This window comes from Chanodichthys erythropterus, chromosome 10 (assembly GCF_024489055.1).
Source record: "Chanodichthys erythropterus isolate Z2021 chromosome 10, ASM2448905v1, whole genome shotgun sequence".
In the NCBI taxonomy this organism is placed as follows: Eukaryota; Metazoa; Chordata; class Actinopteri; order Cypriniformes; family Xenocyprididae; genus Chanodichthys; species Chanodichthys erythropterus.
The window spans coordinates 29,190,260-29,204,204 of NC_090230.1; the positions used below are offsets into that span (position 1 = coordinate 29,190,260).

A 13,945-nucleotide genomic window follows, 5' to 3' on the forward strand; every position below is an offset into this window, starting at 1 on the left:
TTGCCTTCAAGTTTTTTAAAACCTAAATTATTTATTGCCAGAGATAAACTCTAGTTTCTCAGTCCAACTAAAAAAAAAAAAAAAAAAAAAAAAAAAAAAAAAAAAATATATATATATATATATATATATATATATATGTGTGTGTGTGTGTGTTTATAATTATTTTTTATTGAGCAATTAAAGCCAAGTAGTCTTTGCACCTACTAATCTGCATTCATAGTAATATTATGACTCAAAGTTATAAACAGCATGTTCTTATGTGGGAAAATCTTAAACAGCACAGTAATAGCTGCTGTTTGTATTGTGAGGTTTAGGCCATTCATTCAGACCACAGTGAAGACTTTAAATTGAAAATCATGGTACAGATTATAGCTTGAGCTTCCTTAGCATTTTGTTACTCTGTGTGAATCCCTTTATAGCCATGGTGTACTCATGTAGGGAAGCAGGCAACACCTTGTGCCAACTAAAGCCTTTACCAGCCAGACTGATTTCAATCCAATAAGAGCTACATTTGAAATGTGATTCAGTGGCAGAATGTGCAGCCGACACCTTTGCAACAAGTGTGTGATATTTCAACATAAATGGCTCTGTTGCCACAAATAATTCAAGCTGTTATAGGAACAAGGGTGGAGGGAAGGGTCAAGTGATGCGTTTAAAGACACCTCTTCTGGAAAGATTAACCAACAACCATAAGTACAGCCCCTTACAATATAGAATTTTTGCTCGCTCTCTTTTTTCACCTCTGCATTTAATTTCTGCTCTAGTTTGTTTACTAGAATTTTTCTTAATTTTGAAACTTGGCATGGTACTGAAAATATTGTTGGCTCCTTTGACAAACTGCTTGTGATGTTCTTCATTCATAAGTCTCTGGTGGGACTTTTGATTAAAAGTGTCTGTTGACTGAATGAAGATATTTGTACGAATTTTATATGGTTGACAACATAAAAGGAAGACAATATAGATTATTTTCTTTTTATTCGTTTGCATGTATGTTTGTCATCTTTTCTTCATTCTTCATCCTTACTCTGCACAATATAATAAAAAGAAAAATATTTATGTATAAACTATAGCTTCACAGAATACAGCTGTACATCATCAATCCTTTTCCATCTGTGTGTTTGTTACCTTGCCAGCTTCACGGCTCTTGGTCCTCAGCTTGTTGACCTGGGACTCGGCAATGTCAGCGCGCTCCTGAGCCTCTTCCAGCTCATGCTGCACCTTCCTGTACCTGGACAGGTGAGTGTTGGCCTGCTCCTCCTGTTACGATTACACAAGATATCCAACCCTTTTCATGGCAGTGCATTCATGGCACTGGACACTTTTGTCAATACTAAAACTTCACGCTCCAGACATTTGATATTAGACTTACAGCTTCTTCAGCCTGGCGCTTGTAGGCCTTCACTTTCAGCTGCAGCTTGTCTACCAGATCCTGCAGTCGGATCACGTTCTTCTTGTCTTCCTCAGTCTTTGGGAGTAAATATTGGACATGGTCTTAGTTAAACTGTATATTATTAAGAAAGGTGGTAAATTTCTAATTCCTGGGTAGTTTTACCTGGTAGGTGAGGTCCTTCACCCTCCTCTCATACTTGCGCACTCCTTTCACAGCATCTGCACCACGTCTCTGCTCAGCTTCAACTTCAGACTCTAACTCACGCACCTTCAGTAGAGAGTTATTGTTTCACCTGTCAAATCTCTGGCATGACCAGTACATCTAAAAACTTGTTTTGTTCCTAAACACTCAAATTTACCCTGGACTCCAGTTTCTTTCCACCCTTCATGGCCAGACTTTCAGCCTCATCCAGACGGTGCTGCAGGTCTTTGACAGTCACCTCCAGGTTCTTCTTCATCCTCTCCAGGTGAGCACTGGTGTCCTGCTCCTTCTTCAGCTCCTCAGCCATCATGGCAGCCTGAAATATAAGCCAGTTAAAATGAACTAACCAATATAGATAGAATTACCTTTCATGACCTTCCATCTGTTACCACATGCACCTAAAAACAATACAAATAACTGTTTAAACTGGAATAGAGAAGCAGAATGTAAACACTCACATCAGTGATGGCCTTCTTGGCCTTCTCCTCTGCATTTCTGGCCTCCTGGACTGAATCATCCACCTCACCTTGAACCTGGACCAGATCAGCCTCAAGCTTCTTCTTGGTGTTAATAAGACTTGTATTCTGTGGGATGTAAGCAGTTAGTCTACAGTGTCTACAGTTTATCATGTATCCTGAATTTGTTCCTGGTATTTAGTAATTGTTTGTACTTGTGAGTGCAGCAGTCCCACACGCTCGCTGGCATCAACCAGCTCCTGCTCCGCCACTTTGCGGCCTCTCTCTGTTTGCTCCAGTGCAGCTCTCAGCTCCTCAATCTCTGCTTGCATCAGGTTATTCCTGCGCTCCACCATGGCCACCTGCTCCTTCATGTCCTCCTGTCCTCTGAGAGCATCATCAAGGTGCAGCTGGGCATCCTGTGGCAACATTCTTTCTTTGTTAGTTGTCATGCTTTGGTTAATTCATGTTTCATATTCATATTGTCAAACATTTAATATTTATTGCAATCCCACATTCTACAGAAAGAAACCTTGAGTTGGCCTTGGACGTTCCTGAGCTGTTTCTGGGCCTCAGCAGCCTGGCGGTTGGCATGACTCAGCTGGATCTCCATCTCATTCAGATCTCCCTCCATCTTCTTTTTGACTCTCAGAGCATCATTTCTGCTCCTGACCTCAGAGTCCAGAGTGCTCTGCATGGAATCGATCACTCTTTGGCTGTTCCTCTTGATCTGTTCCATCTCCTCATCCTTCTCAGCAAGCTTCCTGTCAATCTCACTCTTCACCTGGTTCAGCTCCAGCTGCACACGAAGAATCTTGGACTCTTCATGTTCCAGGGTGCCCTACAAAGGAAAAAAAGACAAAAATGTATTTGTAAATTTGTCACAAGCACATTTATGCACATTTACTAGGGTTCAAGAAGGAAATAATTAACAAAAATTAAGTTTTCCATTTAAAGGTATAAATATTCAATGTTTTAATATTATTTAAAGCAATGGTATCATAATATTAGTATTATAGCAAAAGAATGGCACCTCAGCTTCTTCAAGTGCAGTCTGGATCTCTGCTTTCTCAGACTCCACTGTCTTCTTGGCTTTCTCTAACTCATGAATGCTCTTTCCAGTCTCTCCAAGCTGCTCAGTGAGGTCAGAAATCTCCTCTAAAAGAGTTTAAAAATCATGAGTGTAAGATTTTCTGTTTTAATGCATATCCTTGTTAGTCTTTGTTGTACAAATAAAAGTTGTATTACGTTGCAGATTCTTGTTCTCCCTCTTCAGGGTCTCCAGGTGGTCAAGAGCTTCCTCATAGGAGTTCTTCATTTTGAAAAGTTCAGTGCTGAGAGAACAAGCTTCTTTCTGAGCACCTTCTAGTTCAGCCTGACTTTCCTCATACTTCTGTTTCCACTCTGCTAGCACCTGATAATGAAAGAAATGGGGTCATCATTAAATTAGTAAATTCATGGTTTATGTTTACAGGTTATCCATGTCTTTTTACCTTGTCAAAGTTTCTCTGCTTCTTGTCAAGGTTGGCTGCCAATGCATTTGCCCTCTCCACATCAATCATGAGATCTTCTACTTCACCCTGCAGTCTCTGTTTGGTCTTTTCCAGAGAGGCACACTTGGAGTTCACTGCCTCAATGGATTCTTCAGCATCCTGCAGACGCTGGGCCAGCTTTTTCCTGAGGGAAGTGATTTGAAATTATGAAATCTTGGTCATATTAAATGTAGGATACTGAAGACTTTTCCCAATGATGCATTTACTTGGATTCCTCAAGCTCCTCAGTGCGTTGGATGGCATCAGTCTCATATTTTGTTCTCCACTGAGCCACCTCACTGTTGGCCTTAGACATTCCACACTGGAGTTCAGCTTTGGCCTTCTGCTCTTCCTCATACTGCTCTCTGAGCAGGTCACAGTCATGGCGGGCAGACTGAACCACATGGGCCAGAGCATTCTTGGCCTAAAATGAAATGTTATTGTTTTGTGCAGTTTATGGGCATTGTTTTCTGAAAATTCATTGGTGGATTTACTGTGCATGTTTACTGTTGAAGGTGGCTATTTACCTTCACTTCCTCTTCAACAAGTCTCTTGAGTTCCTCAATTTGCTGAATATAAGCCTGTTTTCCTCTGGTCAGCTGAGAAATAAGAGCATCTTTCTCTTCCAGTTGGCGACTAAATTCACCTAACAGATCAAATGTTCCCTTAGTTCAGTTCCATTAGTTAATAGTTTTATTAGTTCATTATGCATAATTATTAATCTAATGTTACCTATTACCTTGCAATACTCACCATTTTCAGTCTGAAGTCTTGATTTTTGTGCATTATTATCATTTAGTTGACGGAGATTCTCGTCATTCTTGGCTTTGATTTCACTTAGTTGGTCCTCAAGTGTACGACACATCTTTTCTAAATTACCCTATTGAAATTAAAGGTTAAGCGTCGGTGTTCCAATGTGCATTTGATTCTGTTCTCAGCCTCCATGTTGCTTGTCAAGTCATCAATCTCCATTTTGTATTCACTCTTCTCCTTCTCTAGCTTCTGCTTGACTCGCTGGAGGTTGTCGATCTGTTCTCCAAGCTCAGCCACACTGTCTGCCTACTTCTTTCGGAGAGCTGCGGCTGTAGCTTCATGCTGCAAGGTGGACTCTTCCAGATCACGACGCAACTTCTGGAATTCAGCTTCACGCTTCTTGTTCATCTCAATCTGGGCAGCAGTGGCACCACCAGCTTCCTCAAGCCTTTCACTGATCTCTTCAAGTTCCCTGGAGAGATCAGCTCTCTGCTTCTCCACTTTAGCACGAGCAGCTCGCTCTGCCTCAATTTCCTCTTCCAGCTCCTCAATACGGGCCTAAATATAGAAAGGAAAATTAACTACCCAGTGGGTTTTTCCAGCTATGCATCTACTTCACGTTTGCACATAGAAAAGATTAGTGTTACCTGAAGTTCTTTGATCTTCTTCTGAAGCTGTACTCCCAATGATTGTTCATCCTCAATCTTGCTGAGAAGCTGACTGATCTCAAAATCTTTCCTGTTTTTTAAGTACTTTTTTGTAAAATGTGTAAAATTGTATGTAATTGAGTGAATGCTAATGTCCACTTACTTTTTGATCTTCTCATCTGATTGCTGTTTGTCATTCTCCAGGTCCATTATGGACTCCTGGGCAAGTTTCAGATCACCCTCGAGCTTCCTCTTGGCTCTTTCAAGGTCCATACGGAGCTTCTTTTCTTGCTCCAGTGAGCCCTCAAGCTGTTGTTACAGAAACCAGAGCATTTAAGTCTAGTTTAGAGACACAAAATTAATTTCCCATTTATTCATGCTTAGTTTCATGCCAAACATCTTACATCATCCACTTGCTGCTCAAGCTTTGTCTTAGATTTAGTCAGAGTGTTGACTTTGTCTTCCTCTGCCTGAAGGTCATCAAGAGTCTGCTGGTGTGCCTCTTGGAGAGCTTTCTTCTCTTTGGTCAGCTTGGCAATGCTCTCATCCTGAGAAGCCATCTCCTCCGTCAGGTTTTTAACCTAAATAGAAACATTGTTCAGGAACTTGAGAATGAAAACAATGAACAATCATTAGTGTGAAGAACATGTGAAAAGATGATTGACCTTATTTTCTGTTGCATGTTTCTCCTTCTTCACTTTGGCCAAGGTGAGCTCCAGGTCATCAATGTCTTTCTTTAGTTCAGAGCATTCGTCCTCCAGTTTCCTCTTCTTGGCAGTGAGTTCAGCATTGATTTCTTCCTCATCCTCCAGTCTCTTGGTTGGTCATAGCTGTAGGTATCATTTTGACTCCGTAAGAACGGAAATACTCACAGCAGCTACTTGCAGTTGAAGGTCATTTTTCTCCTAAAGAAGTGACACCATTTTCTCCTCAAGCTCTTTCTTTTTAGCTAATGCCTTTGATAGATCCTCCTTCATTTTCTCATAGTTCTCCTTCAAGGCTGCCATTTCCTTCTCAGTCTCTGCACTCTTCAGAAGAGGCTTGATCTTGAAGTAGAGCTTCATCCATGGCCAATGTTTCACATTCATGAATGAGCGGATGTTGTATTGGATGGAATAAATGGATTCTCTGTGTAAATTGCAATCAGTAAATTAGTCATTATCAATCTTTCATAACAAACAGTTGTTCCAAACAGTTTTGTAAATTCATTCATACCTCCTCTCCATCATTTTGACAAACTCCTTCCTCATGACATATCCACGGCACAAAGCCTGAGTCATGGTAACCAGTGTTGCCAGTTTCTCATCTCTCATCTCCTCAAGAGTACCCAACAGACCAGCTTTGAAGAACACCTACAAGAACATTTGGAAGAAATCAGTGGTATAGAAACAGAGTTGTCCCCTTCAGGTGTCACAGTTTAGCTGCAGCAGAGAAGAGTCGGAATCAGACATCAGCATTAACGGGTTTATTTCACAAGAACAGAACAACTAAACCAATGGTAACCAACATAAGAACAGACAAGGAGTGCAGGGAAGTGAGTCCATTATAAAGGGAGTGCTAATGATGAAGTCCAAGTGCAGGTAATCTGTGGTGATGGGGAGTTGACGAGGAAGTGAGTGAAGGTGAGGAACAGGGAGGAACATTTGAGATGGAGTCCAGAACAGGAGGGACGTGAACTGTAACGTCAGGATAGATGTGACCATAGGTATTTGCTGTGTAACTCACCTTGGTGTGTCCAAACTTGTATTGGGTGTGGTCAACATCAATAGAGCCCAAGAGTTTCTCTGAAGCCTTTTTGTTGTCAATGAACTGTCCCTCAGGGATGACGCTAGCATTTAATACTTTGTATCTAGAGGACATTCAGGGGAGAGTCATGTTCTCGTGAAGCCAAAAATATAGTCATAAGATGATGATGATCAGGTGGTGCATCTTGTCTAAGTAGGTGGTTGCAAAAAGGTGTCTTTACCTCTGCTTGAAGTCACCATAGAGGATTCTGCTGGGGGAACCTTTCCTGCAGATTCTGATACCTTCCAACACACCATTACACCTGAGCTGGTGGATAACCAGGAAGTTCTCCATCAGACCTGCAATGAAAATGTTCTTAAGGTTCCAGAGATATTTTCAAAACTTTTTAGTCTTCAGGGATTAAGTTTACCTGGAGTTTTGGACTCATTAGGAATCAAGCAGCGCACAAAGTGAGGGTGAGTGCTCCTCAGGTTAGTCATCAGCTTACCCAAGTTCTCCTGTGGAAATGTTTGTCATTAGTATAATCTTTAATGGTGTAAAGGTTCACATTCTTCATTAAAAGAGAGAATCTGATTTACCCTAAAAAGTGCAGACACCGTCTGGAAGGAACCACCCTTCTTCTTGCCTCCCTTCTTTCCTCCGCCTCCCTCAGCTGTTTTATGTCAAGACAAGTGTTGTTACTGATATTGTATAAAGAATAAATAACTTCTTAGCCAAATTTCCTGTATTGGAAAGATTTTTATAAAATTGGTTTAAATTATGAAATGTGGAGAGTAAGAAGTGTGTCTCAGTCTTCAGTTCATATTTAAAACACAATAAATTTAGGTGATCATACCTTCAGCAGATGCATGAGCAGCATACAGGAAGGCCAGCACTTTAAGTGATGACTTTTGGTAAAGTTGCACAACAGAGTCATTCAGTGGATCCTTGTTCTTGTCCAACCAGCCAACAATGTTGTAGTCCACAGTGCCGGCGTAGTGCACCAGAGAGAAGTGGGCCTCTGCCTTACCTTTGGCAGGCTTGGGCTTCTGGAAAGCTGCAGTTTTGCCCAGATGCTGATCATGCAACTTGTTTTTGAAGCTTGTGTCTGTAGCTTTGGGGAACATGCACTCCTCTTCAAGGATGGAGAAGATGCCCATTGGCTGTTGAAGAAATATTCATGCTCAAGTACAGGGACAATATGAATAATCATTTTAATTTGCTGAATGTCCTCTTACCTTCTCAATGAGCTCAATGCAGGCAGCCAAGTCCATACCAAAGTCAATAAACTCCCATTCAATTCCTTCTTTCTTGTACTCCTCTTGCTCCAGAACAAACATGTGGTGGTTGAAGAACTGTTGCAGTTTCTCATTTGTGAAGTTGATGCAAAGCTGCTCCAAGCTGTTGAACTGTTAATTAAACAAAGACAAGTTCTTACTGTTGTCTATTATCTTTATATCCTTAATGTTACAGAGACTTTGATAACTGATGCTCACATCAAAGATCTCAAATCCAGCGATGTCCAGCACACCAATGAAGAACTGTCTAGGCTGCTTTGTGTCTAACATCTCATTGATACGGACAACCATCCACAAGAACATTTTCTCATAGACAGACTTGCAGAGCGCAGAGACTGCGTTGTTCACCTGAGAAATTCAAAGGTCAATGTAGATCAAATTATTACACGTTCACTTCTCAAGACAACTATAAATGTCTACGAGACATTTCTAGCTTTTATCATCTATCAAGTCAAGTCACCTTTATATTTATATAGTGCTTTTTACAATGTAGATTGTGTCAAAGCAGCTTTACAGTGATAACTGGTGAATCATTTTGTCTGCAGCTCTTGAAAATGATGTCATTGTCCAGCTTAAGTAAGTTCAGTATTGAGTCATTCCTTTGTAAAAATCAATAGTTATTAATTTAGTTAATTCATCCATACATCGGCTCTGGAGAAAACAGTGATGTCATCATCCAGCTCAGTTCAGTTTGCATACAATAGTGTCAATGCAGACAGATAAAAAACGTTGTTGAGCTGTTGTCTATTATCTTTTGTATCCTGATTGTTACAGAGACTTTAATAACTGATGCTCACATCAAAGATCTCAAATCCAGCGATGTCCAGCACACCAATGAAGAACTGTCTTGGTTGTTTTGTGTCCAACATCTCATTGATACGGATGACCATCCACAAGAACATTTTCTCATAGACAGACTTGCAGAGCGCAGAGACTGCGTTGTTCACCTGAGAAGTTCAAAGGTCAGTGTAGATCAAATCATTACACGTTCACTTCTCAAGACAAATATGAATGTCTTGAGACATTTCTAAATTTATTTGAGTAGATAAGTGATCACCTGTGGTACTGTCTGGCCTTTGGTCACCATCTCATTTCCGACCTTCACTCTGGGGTAACACAGAGCTTTCAGCATGTCAGCAGAGTTGAGGCCCATGAGGTAGGCGATTTTATCAGCCACTGAGGAAGAACAGTTTTATGAATTATTGTACTAATGAAGTGAATGTTCACATGTTAATATGTGCTAATAGTACATCTTACCCTCAGTGCCGTCAGGTTCGGCCTGCTCCTCTCTCTGCTTCTGTTTGAACTTCATGTTCCCATGATGCATCACAGCACCTGTCAGCTTGTAGATGCTGATTTTCTCATCAGCATTGAAGCCCAGAATGTCAATGGCTGTCTGTTTATACAATGACCAAGTGAATCACACATTTTTAATTAAGGTCAAAGAGAAGGGTATTTTATATTGAATGTCATGCAGTATTCAGTTTGTGCTGGTGTTTGTCTTTAATTTAGCTACATTGTATAGAATCAGAAAATAATAATAATAATAATAATAATAATAATGCAGTTGTACACATACATCTGTGGCAATGAACTCCTCCACATCATTGATACTCTTGACAGTGATTTCACCCTGGCTGATCATTGGGAAATCGTATGGATTTGTCATGATGAGCAGGGCCTCTGTATGAAAATTATTTATTTATTTAGTTTCATTGATTGGTATAAAACAACAATAAAATGGAAGTAAACTAAAATGTAACACCTAAAATGTTCATACCAACAAGTTCCGGCTTGTGTCCGGTCATGAGCTGGTAGAAGATGTGGTAGCTCCTCTCAGCAGACAGCTGGAATGTTACTCTTGACTTTTCCAGCAGATCTTTCAAAACAAGAAAAAGAAAAAAGAATAATTTTGTTAGCCTTCAAATAAAGTATTTTTGGCTTAAAACAATGCTGACTCACAAGTTTCGATATCAGCTGAGGCCAGTTTTCCAGTTGTCCCAAAGTGAATCCTGATGAATTTACCCTATGAAGATTGAAATCATTTACAAAATCTCAGGTTTTTCAAAGTCTGGCAGCTTTGAAGGTGTGACTGAAATTGTATAATTTTTATTAGTTCAACTTACAAAACGAGAGGAGTTGTCATTCCTCACAGTCTTGGCATTACCATAAGCCTCCAGCAGAGGGTTGGCTGCCACGATTTGGTCCTCCAGTGATCCCTATATGTAATTGTAGGACAATGGATAGTTATGAGGTAAAGCACAAATACTGTAATTCAGTGTAATCCAACATATCTCCAGTCCTCAGGACCCACCTCCTAGAATGTTTTGGATGTCTTTCTATTCAAAACACTAAGAAACTGATGAGTTGAAGGTGTTTTAACTAGTGAGATATCAAAAATATTGTGGTAGGTGGGTTCCCAGGAATGGAGTTGAGAAACACTGGTGTTATCAATCACATTGTCTTGAAGAGATATTCACAAACCTGCAGTTTTCCAGGGACAGGTTCTGCCTTCTTCGTTCCAGACATTGCACCAACAGTTGCAAAGTACTGAATGACACGTTTTGTGTTCACAGTCTTTCCAGCACCAGATTCTCCACTGGAGGTTCACAATAGATCATTTAGTCGTACATATTCTACAGATTTACTCTATAATCAAAAAGTTTCATCTTATTTCAGAAGAATATTTACTCACATAATCAGGACAGACTGGTTCTCACGATCTGAAATTACACCATGAAATGTTAACAGGGTTTACAAATAAAGGCAGTGCTTTATATTAACTTGAAGGCATAAAGTGTTATAAAGTATTTTCAGTTAATTTATCATTCATTTAATAGGCTATATGCAACCTTAACATTTAATTTGCATTCATTCTTATAGAAGAGATAACATTTGATAACATTTATTATGTAAGGATGCATAGTAATGATCATTACGAAGCACTTACTAAATGAATGCATTCTTGAATTTTGCAATCCATTAGCATCAGCTGAAAAAACTCAGCAAGGTATAGTTTACTATCTATCTAATTATTAACTAAAGACAACTATCATTATGAGTCTTCTTTTTTTAAGAACTCATTTAATCATTATTATTAATATTTTTTTCATTGTTTCAAAGTTTTCCATAACTCTTGTTTGTTGAGAGACTTCTGGAATCCACTTACCAGTGAGCATGAACTGGTAGGCGTTGTCGGAGATGGAGAAGATGTGAGGCGGGGCTTCAATCCTCTTTTTGCCTCTGTATCCGGCCACAACGACTGAATCGTACACTGGGAGCCACTTGTAGGGATTGACAGTGACGCAGAACAAGCCAGAGTAGGTCTGAAACGGAGATATATAGTCCAGTTTAACAATGCTTTTGCCCTCTCTCATGAATAAAAGAATAAAATATGATTTGCTTAGACTTACGTAGATCATCCATGCTGCGTAACGCTCTTTGAGGTTAAACAGCACAGCAGGCTCACTGAGGTGGGTCATCATGGCCATGTCCTCCATTTTGTCAAACTTGGGAGGATTCATGGGGAAGATTTCATCTTCTTTTACCGTGACAGTCTGTAATGAACATTGATCAATGAACATTTAACCTCTGCAGACTCAAACACAGTAACATGTGAAATAGTTTTTATCCATGATACTTACTTTCCCACACAGTGTTTTGACAGTAGCTTTTCCTCCCTCTTTACACTCTTAGCCAGGATTTTATATTTACTTAAACTATATAATTACAATATACTTAAAATATTGAAGTTTGATTGCATTACTTATAAAATATAAGTATATTCTACTAAATTGTGGATGTAATTAGAATGTGTTAATAAATTTAAGTTAAATGCACTTAAATTATTAAGTTTTTCTCTTGACCACGCCTCTTACACATTGGTTTACGGCAGGTAATGACGCCATTTTGTCGTGGTGTGTGTGTGAATTCAAGGAGCTGTTGATGAGAAGTTGGAACATTTGTTTTGGCAAGTTCTACAGACATTGTTTTTCCAAACATTTGCCTTTTTTCGACGCGCGTTATTTCGTCGTTTGTAAACTTAGTTTGAACCTCTGGCTGTCGGCGAACACCGCGGCCGCGGCCGCACCCGCGCTCCCAGCAGAGGAGGGAGGATGAAGCGCGAAAATGGTGAGTGCAATAATTTAACGACCGTGTTTTATTTCGACACGGCTATTGATTGAACGATTAAGTTAAATTTAATTAACGAGTTGAAAACAAAAACCGATGGATATACTGTTTTATTTAGGTTCATAGCTTTCTTAACAACAGACTATCTTGTTTTGTGTTGCAGGTCAAGAAGAGATGCTTTGGATTAGAAGTGTAAGTATTACCCTTATAACTGTGAAAAAGCTCAGCTATTTAAACATTATAGGCTCAAACAATGAAGTTATACAAGAACAGAACAATTTGCTTGTTTACATCTGGAACATATACATGTACATTTATATCACATGTTATGCACAATATAAAACTCCATATCAGCTGTGTGTCATGTGGGTTTACTGAGACCTGTTCTTTGGCTGATTATTTTATTAATCTGCATACTGCACAGTGCACAATTACATGTAAACCATAAAATCAGGTGCCATTATCAAGACTTTAACTTTAATGTTTGCTCCTCACAGAAAAGTTGTCAAAGACGAGCCTGACTTCAGCCTGATGGCACTTCAATGGCCAGCTCTTTCTACAGTAAACCAGGTATGTATTGATGCATGGAGTATTTGACAATACCATTATCTGATGCATTATTATATGATAATGTCTTTGTCGATCTTTGTCTTCCTCTACTAGGTTGCAGCTGACAAGGACTCATACAGGCAAACTTCAGTGAGAATCGTCTGTGTTGATCCATAAAGTGCTCAGCTAAACCCATCATGAGTGAAGATCGTCATGAAAGGATGTTTGGTGATGGATGACCAACCTCAGGACTTCTGTGTCCTTTTTTCTGACTGATTTATGCCCTGCAACTGGACTACCCTAACTGTATGAAAAATACTTTATATTTTATTCAACAGGTAATGCTCAACCTAGCAAAATGTGAGCTGGCACCTAAAATGGAATACTGCCACTATTGTGAACTCAGGAGTGTGAACAAACCATATAGTTTTGATGCAATTTGTTGTGATTCTGAGATAGACTATTTATGTGCTTAACAATAAGCTGATTTGTTAAAACTATTTTTTTCACGTTTTATAAGGAAATGTTTTCAGGACATAAAATGTTGTATTTGGAATTGAATTAAAATAAAACATAAAATTGAATTAATGTACCTTTTATTTGCTTTTTTTCTTAATTTTGTAGTAAAATAGAAGTTGCTATAAATTAACTTGCTTAGTACATTGAACTTAACTGTACTATGTGTAATAACTACAAAGTAATTAATATTACAAAACATTTTCAGTTAAATGAACTTGAATTTTTAAGTTCACATTACTTAATCATTACTTAATTTTTTTAGGGCAACCAGTTTCCTCAATTTTTTTAAGTAAATTCAACTTATCCGGGCTAACAGTGTACTAACAAGAGTACCCTTCAGGTACATCTCGTCTGCATCTGTCACGAAGAATGCTGTTTTGGCATCAAAGGGGGTGTTCTGAGCCTCTATTCTCTCTCTTTCCGGCTTCCGGAGGTAAACGGCCGCCGGGCCGAAGCACTCCATCTCACCATCTCCCATGATTGCACTGCACTGTTAAAACATGTTAAGTGGGACAAGATTTTTAGGTGTCAATCTTTTCTTGAATTCTCACAAAATGTGTTCCAGTATGAATTTTTCTTTTGAATTTACATAGTAATTTAATTAATGATGCAGTATATCATTAAGTGTACATCCAAGCTGCTCACTTTGTTGTTTTCAAGGCCAGCAATGTGCAGATTTCTGCTGGATTCTGTTAAATACATGGACAAAGAGTATTTAAAATATATTGTTTTCTGTTGATATATA

The 13,945-nt window shown here is 39.1% G+C and overlaps 1 long non-coding RNA gene and 1 pseudogene across 2 annotated transcripts; one reads left to right on the forward strand and one right to left on the reverse strand.

Annotated features, from left to right (window-relative positions):
• Window positions 1–1,007: 1,007 nt before the first annotated feature.
• On the reverse strand, window positions 1,008–13,678 carry LOC137028447 (myosin heavy chain, fast skeletal muscle-like; annotated as a pseudogene).
• LOC137028449 (uncharacterized) lies at window positions 11,891–13,204 on the forward strand. Of its 2 annotated transcripts, XR_010896162.1 has the most exons (4): window positions 11,891–12,132; window positions 12,296–12,324; window positions 12,630–12,702; window positions 12,796–13,204. It is a non-coding gene; the product is annotated as an uncharacterized lncRNA (long non-coding RNA). The 2 variants fall into 2 exon arrangements; XR_010896161.1 differs by having other exon boundaries at window positions 11,891–12,324.
• Window positions 13,679–13,945: the final 267 nt, after the last annotated feature.